General features: G+C 35.6%; 1 pseudogene; it reads right to left on the bottom strand.

Annotated features, from left to right (window-relative positions):
• Positions 1 to 469: 469 nt before the first annotated feature.
• Positions 470 to 16,466, bottom strand: LOC138174893 (pumilio homolog 3 pseudogene; annotated as a pseudogene).
• Positions 16,467 to 16,814: the final 348 nt, after the last annotated feature.

The following is a 16,814-nucleotide window of genomic DNA, read 5'->3' as shown; positions in this document are numbered from 1 at the left end:
ATTTTTTGTTATATTTTATGTTCCAAACTGACTCCCTACCTCCTTCTCCAGCCTGCACCAGAGAAGGCTACCATTTGACTGATCATACATATATACATACACACACACACGGGTGTTTGTGTGTGTGTGTGTGTGTGTATATAAAACCACCATATTAATACTTCTATTTATCAGTTATGTCTTTGAAGGTGGATATAACACTATCCTTCATAGGTCCTTTATATTAAATTTGAATATTTATGTTACTCAGAATAGCTTAGTATTTCATAATCCTTTTTTATTTTAGAAACTTTATTTTATAAATATATGTATATATACATATATGTGTATGTATGTATGTATATTATATATACATATATATACCCCAAAGACAAAACTAGATGGTATCCTTCACCGGAATCACCAGAAAAAGTGATTCATTCTCATTCTTAATTACTATTTTACACTTAAGCTTTCATTTCTCAAGTAGTCATGCCTTTCCTGTTTTTTTTTTCTTTTTCCAATGTGGGGATGAGACTTTCAGTCCAGATTCATCTTTATTTACTACCTCTGAATCAGGGCTTTGGAGGAGACATGAAAGAATAATAACACTTCAATTAACTCCTGCCCAGGTCTTCAATTTATTGACACCAACATGCTCTACCAATGCTTTTGCAAAATAATCTTCTCTTCATTTTCTTTCATTTTTTTCATCTTGTCCTACTAGTCATTTCAGAACTTGATGTCCAGTTGGATGTTCTGCCATGTAGAGCTCTCCATCTTTGCCACCAGGAAATATTTCAGGAATACCTAATTTGGTAATGATATTCATAGCAAGCTGAATATCTACAAAAGCAGATCCTAGGACATTAACAACAAATATATATGTTGATTAGTCTGTCATCAATTTCTGGACATTTTCCTGCATATAGCTTAACAGGGTTAGGGAAATAAACTCCAAGAGCTCCTTAGGGTGGATTATCTATTTTTCTTACTATGTGCATTTCCATCACCCTTCTGTAGAACTTCAGTGATTTCAAGTACAATGTGTTCAGGATCTTTAGGGCTTAGTAAATACAACAGAACTTTCCTTCCATATTTAGTGTTCACTATACTTGGCAGGGAATTGATGATTTCCAACATAACTATTTGCTTCATAAGCTTAGGATAATCAACACAATCCAATGCTGCCAGCAAAACTAAATGAGAATATTCTGTGTTGGCTACTTTTTCAGCATAGGTCTTCACTGTTTTAATAATAACTCTTCTGTCTTTTGGTGTTCCATGCCATAGACAGTATGTGATTATTCTAGTTCTGTCATGTGTCTATGGAAGGCATATTGTAGCTTCTCTAATTAATTCAATCATGTCTAATCTGAGTTTTGGGAGTGCATAGGTGAAAAAGGCCAAGAATACTTTATGTTCCAGTGAATGTTTAATTATGGCTTCTTTTGTGAGTCATTGGTTTAAGAATCTGTTTCATTTCATCCATAATAGCCCTCTTGTTTATCAGACTGTACCTCTAATACTTTTTCCAGAGTTGGATTAATTGCAGATTTGTAAAGATGGAATGTATTCCCATAGAGTCCTATCACCATATTCCTCTGTTCCAAAATCTCTGTCATTGTGAGCATACTCCACTACTGCTGATACTTCTGCATGGCACATCAGTTCCTACACTTGGCCTTTAAAACTTTTTATTATTTCTGTAATTGGTGATTTATTTCCATACGTGACAAATTTCTTAACAACATTTCTAAGAATATTTCGCCTTACTCAATTCAACTCAATTCTCTTTTAATTCTTCAAATGCTTCTTTCCTTTGTTCCTCATTACCATATTGAATGTAACACTGGATAATAGGGGTTGATTCATGGGCAAATGCAATACTTTTAATCTTGCCCTGAATCAACTTCTGTAATTCACTCATCAACCTTGTTCTTTTTCCTTTGTCACAATTTTTCCTTCTTAGGTATTGTCTAATTCGCTTTGCCTTGAAAACTGTGTCATAGTTGTTTTTAGCATTCAACTGTCTACTCTGCCTTATTTCTTTCTTATAATTTTATAAGTCATCTCAATTGGGCTTCTTAGCAGCTGTCTCTTCACCTCTGCACTTAGGTTGTAACTTTAATTTTGTCTGCAATATATTTCTTTCTTGGTTATTCTTTGTTTTAGGTTAATTTTCTTGCATAACAAATCCCCCCTCCTATTTATTCTTGAATGGCTTTGCACCATTTTTATTGGGCAACATGTTTTCCTTTTGTTTGTTCTTATTTGTTTTTGGTTTTGTTTTTCATTTTTCAAATGCTTTATTAACTTCTGATTTACATCATTCATTTCCACCAGATTTTGAGTTACAGATTTCTCCACATTTTTCCCCTACCCACTGCCCCAAAAAAGCAGTCCCACGGGATATCCCCTCCTCTAATCGGCTCTCTCCCATATTTTCTCCCATACCCCTTTGGACTTTTCCAGTAGAGCATGGTGGATCTCTATGACCCAGTGCCTGTATAACTTATTTCCCAATTACATGTAAAATAGTATTAATGATAGTATATATATATATATATATATATATATATATATACATATATATGTACATATATATATATTTAAACATTTGATTTTATAACTGAATTCCACATTCATTCCCTTCCTCCCTTGAAACCCACCCTTACTGGGAGGATAAGCAGTTCAGTATAGGTTGTACATGTGTGGCTAATGCAAAACAATAACATTGTAGATATATTGTAAAAGACTGACTATATTTCCCTCCATCCTATCCCACCTCCCACTTGTTCTATTCTCTACTGTGATCCCATTGCTTTTCAAAAGTGAATGCTCTCAAATTCCCCGCCCCCCAGTCTGCCTTCCCTTTCATCCCCTTTGCTACTACACTCCTGTAGGGTCAGATACCCTACTTAGTGTGTATTTCATTCCCTCTCCAAGCCAAATTCAATGGGAATAAGGTTTAGCCATTCCCTTTTGCCTTCTTATTCTTCCCCTCCATTGTAACCATTTTTACTTGCTTCTTCTATATGAGACAGTTTACCCCATTCTGTATCTCCCAATCTCCTCTCATTATATTCCTCTCTACGCCTTAATTTCACCTTTTAAGTATCATCCCTTCCTGTTTAATTGGTCCTGTGCCCTCTGTCTATGTATACCTGTATATACACATTCAAATATGTATTCATATGCCCATATACCCTTGTATATAGACATATGTATGTATGTGTATATATATATGTATATATATATATATATATATTTCTCTTCCCTCCAACTATTTTCACACTGAGAAAAGTTTCATCAGTTACAATTACTGTTTTTACATGTAAGAATGTTAATATTTCAACTTTGATAAGTTCCTTATGATTTCTTTTCCCTGTTTACCTTCTCATGCTTCTCTTGCTTCTTGTATCTGAAAGTCAAATTTTCTATTCAACACTGGTTTTTTTCATCAAGAATGCTTGAAAGTCCTCTATTCCACTGAATGACCATATTTTCCTCTGGAACATGATACTCAGTTTTGCTGGGTAGGTGATTCTTGGTTTTAATCCCAGCTCCTTTGACCTCCCAAATATCATATTCCAGGCCCTTCGATCCCTCAGTGTAGAAGCTGCCAGATCCTGGGTTATCCTGATTGTGTTTCCACAATATTCAAATTGTTTCTTCCTTGCTGCTTATAATATTCTCTCCTTAATTTGGGAAATCCAGAACCTGGCTATAATATTCCTAAGAGTTTTCTTTTTGCGATCTTTTTCAGGAGGTGATCGGTGGATTCTTTCAACCTCTATTTTGCCTTCTGTTTCTAAAACATCAGGACAATTTTCTTTGAGAACTTCCTGGAGGATAATTTCTAGGTTCTTATTTTGATCATGGCTTTCAGGTAGTCCAATAATTTTTAAATCATCTCTCCTGGATCTATTTTTCAGGTCAATAATTTTTCCTATGAGATATTTCACATTGCCTTCTATTCTTTCATTTGTTTGGATCTGTTTAATAGCATCTAGATTTCTCATAGTCATTAGCTTCCATTTGCTCCAATCTAATTCTGAAGCCATGAATCTCCTCATTGAGCTTTTGACATTCTTTTTCCATCAGGCAAATTCTGCTTTTTAAGGCATTTTTCTCCTCATTGACTTTTTGAGCCTCTTTTGCAATTTGAGTTAGTCTATTTTTTAAGGTGTTATTTTCCTCAGTCAGGCTGTTGACTCTCATTTCATATTGTTCTTGCATTGTTCTCATTTCTCTTCACAATTTTTCCTCTACTTCTCTTATCTGCTTCCTAAGTTCCTCTATGGCCTGTAACCAGCTCGCATTTTCCTTTGAAGCTTTTGGTGCAGGAGTTCTGACTTCACTGTCTTCCTCCTGTTCCATGCTTTGCGCTTTTTTGTCCCCAAAATAGGAGTCTAATGTTGGAATCTTCTGTCTGTTTATTTCCTTTGCCTGGTCATGTTGCTACTCAATTACTTTACTTTAGAGCTTTTTTGCCACAGTAGGACTCTGCCACTGGACAGGGGAGCTTTTGTCCCAAAAACTGGGGTTTTCTCAGCTGCCAGATGTATTAGATAGGTGCCCTCTCTGAGGCCTCCACACGCTCTGGAAAGCTGGACACACACCCCAGGACCTCTACCCTAGACTGCAATCCAGATTCAAACAGGTTAAAGCAAGAGCGATTACCCCTCAGACTGATGCTTGGTCCCCCTACACTCTGTGGGCCAGGAGCTGAAGCTTCCACGTAGCACTGGCTGGCTGCACAGCCATAGCACCTCACTGACTTTTCCATAGGCTTTGTGCTGCTTTTCTCAAACTTCTTGGAATTTGATTTAGGGCCTCCTCCTTCATCACCTTTACTTGGAAACTTCTTTGAAAATTTAAAATCATTTCCTTTTTAAATCTTTTTTTTGTGATGTCTCTTCACACTTTCCTGTAATTTTTTTTTACTTTTGATTTCTATAGTAGCAATTCACACGTGTGTCATCACCACAGAACTCACAATTACTTTTCCAACAATATTGCTGTTGCTACAAAGTACTCTTGGTTCTGTTCACTTCACTTTTCATTATTTCATGCAAGTCTTTCGATGTTTTTTTCCTAAAATCAATCTAATCATTATTTCTTAAAGCACATATACATGTGTATATATAATTATTTGTATATGTTACACACGTGTGTATGTACACACATGTATATATTATAACTTGAATATCAAATTCCCATCAAAAGAGGTACATGTAAAGAACTTATACAGTGCCTAGGATTTATTAGGTACTTAATAAATGATGATACCCTTTCCATATGATGAGTGATATGTAATACAATGATATATTTTCCCCCATTTGGCCCTTTTCTTATCTTTGGTGGATTAACTTTTTTATGCAGAAGTTTTTTTAGTTTCTTGTAATCAAATTTATCTATCATATCTTTGTCATTGTCTCCATCCCCTGTTTGTTTAAAAATACATATGACTGTGAGATTTATATAGTTTGCTTCTATTTTTATTTTTGGTATTATGAATTTTAAAATTAAGGTTACATCCATTGAGAATGTATTGTGGAATATTGTTGAAGGTCTTGTTTAAACCTATTTTCTACCATACTGATTTTCAATTTCCCTTATAGTTTTTTTTTATTTCATAAAACGTCTTTCCTAAGCAATTCAATTTTCCCAGTTCATCAAAAACTGAGTTATGTTCTATTGTTTCTAATAATCTTTTGTCTAGTCTTTCCCTTGATCTCACTCTCTACTCCCAACTAAATAAGGAATCACTTTTTGTTTTTGACAGTTGCTCAGCAATTGTTTCTGGAGGTGAAGAGGAAAGTGAACCCCATCTTCCTAATGACCTCTCCCTGGGGCAGCTAAGTGACACAGTGAATAGGGAACCAGCTATGGAGTCAGGAGGACCTGAGTTCAAATATGACCTCAGACACTTAACACTTAACTAGCCCTGTGACCTTGGGCAAGTCACTTAACTCCAAGTGCCCTCCAAAAAATAAAAACAAAAATAAAAAAATAATGATTTCTCCCTTCAATAATAGCTGTAAGGGCTTGCTGGAAGAAATAATAATAATAATTAATAATACCTTAAATTATTTTGTCATCTTTTATAAAGCACTTATAAATGTTTTATTATAGGCAGGCTATTTTTCTCTCTGTTATTGTTTTATTTAAAAATTTTAATTTTTTCTTTTTATTTTTGCCTTCAATTAAACTGAGGTTGGCAGTTTATGCCAGATATATGTATAGAGAACTTCTCTCCATTCATTCATTCATTCACTCATTTATTCCCTCTCTCTCACAATCGGTGGCCTCACAATTCACAGGTCCTATAATAAATGTTTTACAACTGTAGGTATTAGTTCCTTATGGTATCTGAAGATACAATTTAACCTCTGCCTTTGCCTAAACATTTTAGCTATTACCTTAATGCTATAGAATTATATATTATTATTTAGTAAAACTACAATCTATTCTAAGGATAGCACAAAATGTATTTTTAAGTTTGATCTTCTTACAAAAGTCTTTCACAAGGTTATTGTACAATCCTTACCAAAAAAAGATGAGCAAAATCAAAGCTTTTCCCAAAAATTATGCCAGTTGATTACACTTGAAAATGTAACATTCACATGCATATCAAATCATTGTATTTTTGATTATGAATGTTAATGTAGAAAAGATCACTACAACAAATTGCATTTTTCTAAATACTTAACTATTTTTTAAAATTCCTTAGGTGTCCATTTTTAAAAGCAGCTGTTGTAGTGTCTTAGTAATAGTGGTTGTTGTCAATATTATATATGAAAAAATTTATATGTGCAGTGCATAGTACTAGACTTACAATGGATAGTGCCACACATTTCCAGCTACAATATTAAAATCACTAATTATACTCAATGGTATATTTTTCAGTGTAGTCATCACAGAATGCCACTGCTGAGAGGCGTATTAATGGTATATCTGTTCTATGTAAATTATATCGATAGGCATTCAACTAGGTTATGTTATAGAATCAGTAGAAATTATATATATATATATATGTATATATATGTGTGTGTGTGTGTGTTTGTAGATGTAATATATATACATATTCCATACACACATACAAGTATATAGCTAGAGATATATCTATATGTACGTGTAGTTGTATAAATATGTACATATGTAGGTATATATACATATACACATATGTGTGTGTTTAAAGGTAAGGTTTTTGAGTTTATGCTGCTTAATCTTAAGTTCCTATCCCTGGTTTATTTGTGGCTTTTTTTGTAAAATGTAATAAAGTCATATTGCTCATGGTTAGAAGAGGAAGTATTTAAATATGTGTGTGTATATAAATTTATTTTTTAACATTTTTTTTTGTTAAACTTGAATTCCAAATTTTCTCCTTCCCTGCAGACCCTCCACCTTTTACTGAGAAGGCAAGCTATATGGTATCAATTATATATGTATAGTCATTCAAAACACATTTCCATATTATGTCACAAAAAGCAAGAAAAATAAACATGAAATTATAGTGCAATTTGCACTGAGTTAGTTCATCAATTCTCTATGTTGAGGTGGATACCTTTTTTTTCATCATGAGCTCTGAAATTTTCTTGTATCATTATATTCATTAGAGGAGTTAAGTCTAAAAAAGTAGCTTTAACAGTACTGGTGATACCTAGAATTTGATCTCAGAATCAAAATAGATAACAAATTTTACACTAGAAGGCACCTTAGAGGTCAGTAAGTCCAATCCCTTCATCTTACAGATACAGAAATTGAGACTCAAAGAGGTTAAATGACTTGTACATAGCTAATAAATTTCTGAGGTGAAGATAAAGACCAAAGTCTTCCTGATTCCATGTTCAGCTTTCTGTCAGAAAGCTGGAGGTGGCACCCTAGCTGAGGATCTGAGTCCTATTGGTTTATTAATTAGAACTATGGTATCAATTTTGGAGAATTGGTTTTAACTGATCTAGACTCTGGGAAAATTGTAAGTTTTTTTCTATTTTCATTTATTTTTGTCTGAACCTTTTAGAGTTAAGAAAATATTTTGGTAGTAGAAATAGAGTATATTTGTCTATCAATAATAAAGATGTTGTAGATAAAATAAAAGTTTAGTATTGGAGATAGACACAGAGAGGCTTCCTGGAATACTAATTCTTGGAGAATGTTGCAATATCAGGAAAATGTTTGGTTTGAATTGCAACATGCTATGAAAGTTTGCTTTATTTCAAGGATTTACTTGACATGCTGTTTTTCAGAGTAATTTATACTTAGACTGGTTTTGGTTTATGACATTTTTTTTGGTAAATCTCCTTGAACTTTGGATAAGGAAGACATATAAGACATGAGGACTGGGGATTCTCACCTACATTGGGCTCAGAGACTGAGGAGGTCAGATTTGTAGGAAATTGCTAGAGAATTAGAGAAGAAGTATTTGTCTAAAAGATCACCCTCATTGGAGGTCTTGCCTTAAGTCTTGCCATCATTTACCAGGTGTATTACAAGAAGGATACTTCTTCAGGTTTGAGTTGGAATAAACAGCCACCAAAGTCCTTTTTGAATGTCAAAGTCTATTTTGAGGTTCTGTGACAATTTTACAACTGAGAATATTCCAATGTACTTTGGAAACATCACATTTTTTATATATAGAAGACTGTTAAAATTGAAGGTTTTGATAAACCCAGACACTTGGAAAATTTAGGTAATAAATTCAACTATAGAAAACTGGCTAAGTGCTCTCCTTACAGAATTCCAAAAACATGAAATGTATTTTTATGTCTATATAAGAGCATGTAGAGAAATAGCAAAGTCTAACTAATGTGATAGTAAGTGATAAGCATACTTTTGATAGGTATACTCTTGATCGTTGTCATTCTATTATTAGGGCATTTCTTTCTATCTCATCTTTGTAAAACCTCCAGACACATAATAACAGTTGCTCACATTAATATAGCAAATTTAGTTTTATAAAATGCCTTAAAATGTGTTCTTCACAATATCCCTGCAAGGTAGGTGCTATTATTATCCTCCACTCAGAGAAGGGAAAACAAGCTCAAAGAGGTTATATAACTTGATCAGTGATACAAAAATAGAGAGGGTATGAGATAGGATTCACTCCCTAAGTCTCCTTTAAGACAGGTCTAGTGTTTTAGCCACTATGCCTTTCTTATATACAACTATAAAGAAATTGATGATCTGTTGTGTGCCTTTGATTCTATATGCTAAGATTTCACAATGTGTAGTTCTGATCCAAAATAGCAAAACTAGAGTGCCTGAGAGGTAATTCTTGCCCAATATGTTCACAAATGAAAAATTCTGCTTGCTGCTCTATTACAGGATAAGGGTGACAAGTCTAGGAGGTGAGGAGGCAAATGTAATCATATTTCAAGCTAGAATTCAAAACAGTGTGAGTTCATTCATTGGCCAAATGTTAATAAAATTGGACACAGTTATCCTCCTAACATTTCCTCACCCCATATTAATTTCCTTTCTTCCTATTCTGTTTTGAGCTTGACTCAGGCCAGTCCCTTGGGGTTTAGGTTAGAATGAATTCTTGTGATTCATGTCACAACTGATTGTTAAAAAGTCATTTACTTAGCCAAAGCACAATGATATTAAACACGGATAGACAATGAAGACTTTTTAGCTTGAAACACCAGAACAAATCTCCTTTTGCCTGATTGATCCATCAGGATTCACTGTCAAACCTCCAAGAACCCCACCCCCAAATCTGCATGGCTACTTTGTACTCAGCCAGTAAAAAAAGTGATATCACCCATGTCACCCTGTAGTTCCCTTATACAACCAACTCTTGAATCTCAGTCTTTTAAGGAAAAAAAAGTGTTCTAAACTGCATGGTGGGGAGAAATTAAAATATTTCTCCAATCACACTTCATAAATACTTCACTGCCCATATCTCTCCAAATCTACTTTCAGTTCATTTCATCAACAATTCCAAATTTCTTTAATGCCTCTTTTTCTATTCTCTCCTGAAGTCACACAATTCAAAATTCATTCACATTCCATTCTACTTCAAAATATGTGCTATTAACTACACAACACACAAACATATGCATATGTGTGAATGTATATCTATATTTAAAGATTTTTGGTTTGGAAGATAGAAATACATAGTCCTCAGTCAACCTACTAGGTATCAGACTCTGGTTTTATTTCCACAAATAAACATTGGAAGTTTTGTCAGTAGATATGGTTTCAAGTTCTAGGTGTGCCAGCTATGAAATATTAAGCCAGTTATTTTTTAAAATATTGGATCCTCATTTCTCATGTGCAACATAAGGATGTAAAATTGAAGTGATTTCTCAGCTTTCTTCTAGCCTTCCATATAAAATGCTCTACAGATTCTCTCTAATATTGATAGATGAACTACATTTCACATTATAGTGTAGGCTAAAGAGGAGAGGACAAAAAGTTAATTTTTTTTAGAATATGTATTTTATGATTTGAAGATTTAACCTAGCAACATTTCCTCTGTTCCTCAACAGTCAACCAGCTGAGAGAAATGTGTTAATGGTACAATGAATGGATTTAAGTTGAGTCTTGAATCATGGATACAAATGGGCAAAGGTTAAAGATGCATGGAGTTCTGGTTGTTGTTGGCAATATCACAACAAGCAGCTAAGTTAACATCTAACTATATAAATGTGATTGTATAGGAAATATGTGTTTGTATGACAGAAGGGAACTGAATAACTTTCATCTCTGACTTAACTAAAATCAGTTCTCATGAAAGAAAATTTCTCTAATGAGACAAAGAGAAGACTCATAAATATGGTAGGATAATCTTGGTTCAAGATGGATTTTTTTTTCTTTTTTGGAAAAGGTTGGGGTCACCAATTGAACTAACTGTTTGACAAAGATCAGAATGTTGAAGATAAGGCATTTTCTCATCATTGGGAAAGAAGCTGAGAACCAAGTTTAAATGAGGAAGAAGGAACATGAATCAGAAGCTGACTGCTCTTATCTTGAATGGAATTACTAGATAAGTTTTTAGCTCTTTCTTCTTATTTTTCTCTATCTCCTCCCAGTTGGTCATTAAAAGCAAGTCTTTCAGTACTCTCCCTACTCTCTTATCTTCTCAGTGGTATGGAAAACAGATTTTTGCTTCTTTATGTACTTTCTGTCCTGGGTCACTTATTTTCTGGAAGATACAGCAGGAGGGAACTTAATGGGTCTTCAAATTATTTGTAGGCAGCATGGGTTAGAAATATACTCTTTAGGTTGGCAAAAAAAGTTACCAATAGGCTTTTTCCCCCTTCTCTTCTCTCTTGTAGGAATTAAGAAGCCCACTTTGAAATGGTATCATACTAGTCACAACTGGGAGTATTACCATTATTTCTAAAACAATTTGTGATCTGTATTGATAACTCATTCTTAAGGATTTTATTTTCATTATATATCATTTTTCTTGGAAACATTTGGGATGATTGGAATTTCTCATGATAATTAATGGGCTTGAAAGGCCCCAACTTATATTGGGTTTTATGTTTATTATTGGTTTATTTGATGTAAAGTGACTATTAAATATATTTATCCTACTTTCTTTAGCATTGCTATACTTACATGCATTGCTATTTTATGAGTTTCACCTCTCCTAATCAATTGAACGTTTATTTACCATATACTATGAAGTAGATACTGAAGGGCACTCTATTTGCCTAGAAGTGCCTGAGAGTATCATTCCTAGAAAGAACTGGGTTTTACTGAAATCAATATAAGATGGCAAGTAAAGAGCTTCAGATGTACCCCTACCCTTTCTTGTCTCTGTAACAAAATAACATGAACAAAAGTGCAGAAGAGGCCAAAACACTAGGAGTAATTAATCTTTCTTATAAAATCAACTAAATGTAAGAATGAATCTCTGGCTATATATGAAAACTATTTTTAAATTAAATTTTATGTTTACTTTCAGTTTAATTTACATCATTCATTTCCACAACATTTTGAGTTACAAATTTTCTCCCCATCTTTTCCCTACCCACCACCCAAAAACAGCAATCCCATTGTATATTCCCTCCCCCAATTCACTCTGTCCTACATCCTCCCCCATTCCCCCTTCAACTTTCCAATAAGGCAAGGTAGATCTCGATGCCCCAGTGCCTGTATATCTTATTTCCCAGTAGCATGTAAATAATAAAGATAATTTTATATATATATTCAAATATTTGATTTTAAAATGTTGAATTCCAGATTCTTTCTCTATATCCCTCATCACCCACCCTTACTGGGAAGATAAGCAATTCTATATAGGTTGTACATGTGTAGCTATGCAAAACATTTCATAGCGGATATATTGTAAAAGACTGACTATATTTCCCTCCCTCTCAAACTTCCCCCCCCCACTTGTTCTATTCCCTATTTTGACCCTGTCCCTTTTCAAATGTGCATGCTTCCAACTTCCCTCCCCCCAACCTGTCCTCCCCTTCACCATCCCCCATCTCGTTCCTTTCCCCCCTACTCTCCTGTTGGGCAAGATATCCTATTTTGTGTATATGCCATTCCCTTCCTAAGGCAAATTCAATGAGAGTAAGGATGACCCATTACCTTTTGCCTTCCTGTTCTTCCGCTCCCTTGTAATAGTTTTCCCTTGCCATTTCTATATGGGATAATTTACCCCATCCTGTCTCTCCCCATGACCTCTCATTATATTCCTCTCTCACCTCTAAACTTCAACTTTTAAGTATCATCCCTTCCTATACAATTGGTCCTGTGCCCTCTATGTATACCTGAACACATCTGTAAACACAATCATATATGTATTCATATGCCCATATAAACTCCTATATAGACATATGTATATATGTATACATATATGTATGTGTGTATACACATTTATATTCCCTTCAACTATTCTCAGACTGAGAAAAGTTTTATAAGTTACAATAATCATTTTTCCATGTAGGAATGTAAATAGTTCAACTTTCATCAGTTCCTTATGATTTCTGTTCCCTGTTTACCTTCTCATGCTTCTCTTGTTTCTTGTATTTGAATATGAAATTTTCTATTCAGCTCTGTTTTCTTCATCAAGAATGCTTGAAAGTCCTATATTTCATTGAATAACCATATTTTCCCCTGAAACATGATACTCGGTTTTGCTGGGTAGGTGATTCTTGGTTTTAAACCTAGCTCCTTTGCCCTCCAGAATATCATATTACAAGCCCTTTGATCCCTCAGTGTAGAATCTGCCAAAACCTTTGTTATCCTGATTGTGTTTCTACAATTTTCAAATTGTTCCTTCTTGGCTTCTTGTAATATTTTCTCCTTAATTTGGGAACTCTGGAACATGGCTATAATATTCCTTGGAGTTTCCCTTTGGGGATCTTTTCCAGGAAGTGATCATTGGATTCTTTCAATCTCTATTTTGCCCTCTTGTTCTAAAATATCAGGGCAATTTTCTTTGAGAATTTCTTGAAGGATGATTTCTAAGTTCTTTTTTTGATTATGGTTTTCAGGTGGTCAAACAATTTTAAAATTATCTCTCCTGGATCTATTTTCCAGTGAGATATTTCACATTTCATTCCATTTTTTTTCATTCTTTTCGATATGTTTAGTAGTATCGATTTCTCATAAAATCACTAGGTGCCATTTGCTCCAATATAATTCTGAAGAAATGATTCTCTTCAGTAAGCTTTTGAGATTCTTTTTCCATCTGGCAAATTCAGCTTTTTAAGGTATTCTTCTCCTCATTTCCTTTTTGAGCCTCTTTTACCATTCAAGTTAATCAATGTTTTAAGGTGTTATTTTCTTTAGTCAGGTTGCTGACTCTTTTTCATGATTTTTTTTGCATCATTCTCATTTCTCTTCCCAATTTTTCCTCCACTTCTCCTATTTGGTTTTCAAAATCCTTCTTAAGCTCCACTATGGCCTGTAACCAAATCGTATTTTCTTGGAAGCTTTTGATGCAGGAATTCTTACTTTTCTTGTCTTCCTCCTGTTCCATGGTTTGATTCTTTTGGTCCCCAAAAAAGAAGTCCAAAGTCAGATTATTGTTTTGCTTTGCTTCCTTTGATTGTTCATATTGCCACTCAATTACTTGACTTTTGAGCTTTTTGCCACAGTAGAACTCTGCTACCAGACAGGGGAGCTTTGTCCCAAATGACTGGAGTTTTCTCAGCTGCCAGAGCTATTGATTGGGTGCCTCTCAGAAGCCTCCACTGGCTTTGGCACACTGGTCAAGTACTGCAGGACCTCTACCCTAGAGAGCATTCCAGATCCAAGCAGGTCAAAGCAAGAGCAATTCCTCCTCAGACTGATTGCTTTGTCCCCCTACAATATTCAGGCCAGGTGCTCTGAAGCAGCCATGTGGTGGTGGCTGCTGAACCTCAGCCATTTCTTTCCCCAGGGGCAGATGCTGCATCGCCCTCCCAGACCCCTTATTCCCAAAGTCTACTGACCTCTCACTTTTTCTTTGCCATTAATGGGTTGATAATTCTGGAAACCACCACAGCTGCTTGTGATCCACTCTCCCTCTAGCCATGGCTTTTTGGGCTACCCTGGGGCTAAAACCAAGGACTCATGCAGGGCTGGGCTCTGTTCCCAGTGAGTTGTGATAAACACTTCCTGCCGGACTGCTGGGCTGTCTTCAGTGGGAGCTTTGTTTCTCTGTGTCACTGTGTGCATTCTGTAGCTCTAAAGTTCGTTTAGTCATTTTTACAGGTATTTGAGGTAGTTATGGGGGGAGCACAGGCAGTCTTCCTGCTTCTACCCCACCATCTTGGCTCCTCCCTATGAAAACTTTTATAGTTAGATACAAAGAAAAACATGTACTTGGTTATCTTTTCTTAATCGCCACTGCCTGTGTTTATGAGCAATAAAATCTTGCAGTTAAGGGGCAGAACTCATCAAATAAACAAGAAAAGGGCTCCATTGGAAGATCCACTGGACCAAAACTGAGCCAGTTGCAGCCCTTTGAGCAATGTAGAATTTCAAGCCTCATTTATCCTGCGATATTATTTGCTACTGGTTTGTAAAATAGATGTAACGACCAAAAACACAGGGAGGTCCCCTTTACATGAAAGTTATTGTGTAAATTGATGAACATCAAACTCAACACCCAGAAAGCCACAAAAGAAAACTAGAAAATATGGTTACTCTTTTTTTTTCATTTTTCAAATGCTTTATTAACTTCTGATTTATATCATTCATTTATGACAGATTTTGAGTTACAAATTTTCTCCCCATTTTTCCCCTACTCAGCGCCCCAACATAGCAGCCCCACAGGATATCCCCTCCTCCAATCTGCTCTCTCCCATATGTTCTCCCATACCCCCTTTGACTTTTCCAGTAGGGCATGGTGTATCTCTATGCCCCAGTGCCTGTATATGTTATTTCCCAATTACATATGAAATAGTATTAATAATAGCATATATATATGTGTATATATACATATATATACACATACACACACACGTGCGCACGCACACACACACATACATTTAAACATTTGATTTTAAAACTTTGAATTCCAGATTCATTACCTTCCTCCCTTGTAACCCACCCTTACTGGGAAGATAAGCAGTTCAGTATAGGTTGTACATGTGTAGCTAATGCAAAACATTAACATAGTAGATATACTGCAAAAGACTCACTATATTTACCTCCCTCCTATACCACCTCCCACTTGTTCTATTCTCTATTTTGATCCCTTCCCTTTTTAAAAGTGAGTGCTTCCAACTTCCCTCCCCCCCCAGCCTGCCCTACCCTCACTCATTCCCCCTCTCATCCCCTTACCCCCTACTCTCCTGTAGGGTAAGATACCCTATTTAGTGTGTATGTGATTCCCTCCCCAAGGCAAATTCAATGAGAACAAGGCTGACACATTCCCTTTTGCCTTCCTATTCCTTCCCTCCATTGTAACTCTTTTCCCTTGCCTCCTATATTTGAGACAGTCCACCCCATTCTGTCTCTCCCCATCTCCTCTCATTATATTCCTCTCTCATCTCTTAATTTCACCTTTTAAGTATCATCCCTTCCCATTAAATTGGCCCTGTGCCTTCTATTCATGTATACCTGTAAAATATATACACAAATTCACATATGCATTCACACACCCATACACCCTCCAATATAGATGAATATATATTTCTATTCTTTTCAACTACTTTCTAACTGAGAAAGGTCTTATCAGTTACAATTATTATTTTTTCCATGTAGGAATGTTAACAGTTCAACTCTGATATGTTCCCTATGATTTCCTCTCCCTGCCTACCCTCTCATGACTCTCCTACCTCCTGCATCTGAATGTCAAACTCTCCACTCAACTCTGGTTCCCTCATCAAGAACTCCTGAAAGTCCTCCACTCCACCAAATGACCACACCCTCCCCTAAAATATGATACACAGTTCTGCAGGGTAGGCGATTCCCGTTCTCAATCCCAGCTCCTTCACCTTCTGGAACATCACATCTGGAACAACAAAAGGCTTAGAAGCCCTTTGATCCCTTAGTGCAGAAGCTGCCAGATCCTGGGCCATCCTGATTGTACCTCCACAATACTCAAATTGTTTCTTCCTGGCTGCTTGCAACACCTTCTCCTTGATGTGGGAACTGGAAGCTGGCCACAATACTCCCAGGAGTTTTCTCTTTGGGATCTTCCCCAGGAGGTGATTGGTGGATTCCCCCAACCTCTATTTTCCCCTCTGGTTCCAAAACATCAGGCCCGTTTTCCTTGAGAATTTCTTGGAGAATGATCTCTAGTTTCCTTCCCCAAACATGGCTTTCAGGTAATCCAACAACCCCACCGCCAATAGAATATAAGCTCCTAGAATTCAAGAAATCTTTATTTTTTTGTATTGCCAGTGTCTCATACAGTGCCTTATACA

Source organism: Petaurus breviceps, unplaced genomic scaffold, assembly GCF_028583685.1.
Source record: "Petaurus breviceps papuanus isolate PSGF00001 unplaced genomic scaffold, PetGlider_PUasm1.0 76, whole genome shotgun sequence".
Classification (NCBI taxonomy): Eukaryota; Metazoa; Chordata; class Mammalia; order Diprotodontia; family Petauridae; genus Petaurus; species Petaurus breviceps.
Note: the sequence above shows the minus strand (reverse complement) of the source record. Positions and strands in the feature narration are given on the sequence as shown.